The sequence below is a fragment of the Nelusetta ayraudi genome, unplaced genomic scaffold (assembly GCF_046127955.1).
Source record: "Nelusetta ayraudi isolate G7.1 ecotype Tasmania unplaced genomic scaffold, CSIRO-AGI_Nayr_v1 ptg000009l, whole genome shotgun sequence".
In the NCBI taxonomy this organism is placed as follows: Eukaryota; Metazoa; Chordata; class Actinopteri; order Tetraodontiformes; family Monacanthidae; genus Nelusetta; species Nelusetta ayraudi.
Window position 1 is genome coordinate 1,599,375 of NW_027466059.1, and position 2,377 is coordinate 1,601,751.

Here is a 2,377-nt window from a genome sequence, read left to right on the forward strand (position 1 = left end):
ACTTCCACTTGCAAAGGCAGCGATAGTGTAACAGAGGCATTTCCGCTTTAACCTTTCAAGATAAAATGGATAGAACCGAAAATAAATAATGCGACCGTGAGATGGGAAGGAGATGCAAATCTTTTTTCTTCTGTTTTTTCTACATACATTTAAATATATACTTTATATCGACTTTCACGTATTCTGTACCTGGTTTAAGAACTTTTGAATGGGTTCTTATGTGGTTTTTGACTTGATAGACAACAATCAACAGGGGAATTAAGGCGAAAGCTTATGCGTAGGTCTATGTAATTTTGCATGTATGTATGTGTCCATATATGTATTCTTGTGTCTTGGACACACAGACAGACATTTATGTTATAGTATTATATATCATTTATGGTACAATATTAAATCTATCTATCTATCTTCACAGTGATTAATAGAATAATACAAATGTTTCATTTTGACCACTGAACCAATGATGCTCCCATACAATGAAATTCTTTTTCAATAGTTGTCTATCGTGTCCTCAGTTTGGTGCTGTAGCCTATCCCAAAGACAGGGTATAGCCTGGACGAGCCACCAGGTCAGGGCCAGCACAGAGAGACAAACACTCGCACCCACATTTCACACCTACAAACAATTTAAAGTTGCAAGTCAATGTGATGTGCATGTGTTTGGACTGCAGTGGGAAGATTTAGCACTTGGAGAGAACCCAGACACAGGGCAAACATGCAAACTCAACACAGGATTGAACCCACAGAGTCCTTGGAGTGAAGCGACTGTGCTAGCCACTGTATCACTGAACTCACCCTGCTTTCGCCCTATGACAGCTGGGATAGGCTCGAGCAGACCCGTGACCCTGAGCTCGGGAGTAAGCGGGTATGGAAGATGAATGAATGAATGAATAACAAAGACTTTGAAGGAAATAAAGTGTGAAGAAATATTAAAATAGAGTCGTGAAAGTTTGGTCAAAAGGTTAAATTGACCTTTTATGCTTTTACTTTTACAGTCAAATAGGCTAACTTCCTGTTTTGTCCTATGCAATTTATGATGTCTTAACTCGGGGTGTGTGTATGTGTGTGCGTGTGTGTGTGTGTGTCTAGTGTGAGCCGGATGACAGAGACAGCCAATAGACATGTTGAACTGCAGATTATTTATTCATGATGGCATGGGCGGGGCGTCAATAGAGCCAATATATATAGAAGCACATATAAGGTCACCAGCATCACTTCACTCATTATGTTTAATACTGAACCTTCTACCTGTACCACTTTACCAGTTTTAAGGAAATTATGGTCAGTTAAGGTTGTGAGAATGACTTTGATGGTGGTTTCATAACTGAACCTCCAATTCATAATTTCTATGACAGATTGTGAAGCGCTGCAGCCTGCTTCACCTTCATTCAGAAAGTGCTGCAAATGACTTGCAGAATGTTACTGCCACAGCAAAAACTGCACAGAAAAAAAAAAAAAATTGGGCACCTTCTTTGAAATATGGGTTGCTTCACACCTCATTTCCTCTCGTGCCAGCTTTCTTTTACTTTGCTGCAGTGCGTTTCCTGTATATGGTGATTGATACTTCTCCACCCATTTGAAAAAACACTGTTATGATGTGCGAGGTATGTGTTTGGTTTTGTTTTTTTCTGTTCCTGGGAAACCCAAAGAGGAACACGTTTAGATGCAAATCAGAAACTGCACACAAATTACTTCACACTGAATAAAACATACCCAATACTGTTTCCTTACCAAAGCAGCAATGACTTTAAATAATCCGTTAAAATATTGTTTTAATTTATACTTTGTACTGAAGTAGTATTTTAACAGTGAAACAGTGAAAAAGCAACACATTCAGTGTCAGGTTTAAGAAGAAACATCAAGGAAGAGCCGAGCCCGACAGCCAACTGTAAAAACTCACAAAAACCCAGAGCTTCTCGTGTTTGTCATTAGCTTTTATTGCAGTTGAGATTTGCCTAGTGTTTACAAAACCAGAGCAGATTGCAAAGCGTCCATGGGGAGGGGGGCGGTGAGAGCAGCATGACTTTCATCTGCTTGCTCTACAGCGGCGGCGGCGAGCTGCGTCGATGATTGTGCAGTCTGCAGTTTCACATTCACAGTGTCACTGCCTTCGTCCGTCTGTTCGCGACACTTTACAAGCTGTAAATGCAAAACAGGCCCTCCCATAAGCAACAGCAGCAGCGACTTGCTACAAATCCCCCTTTTTTTTTAAAGGACGGAGGATGAGTGTAAATGTAATTATGCCGTGAGTGTGTGTGTGTGAGCTTATAATTTAACAACTCTGCTTTTTGCGTCTCTAAGTTACATTCATGGCAAAAACAAGGCAACCGCAGCGAGCTAAAATGGCTAGGGCTTACATGTTGACTCTACACTGCATA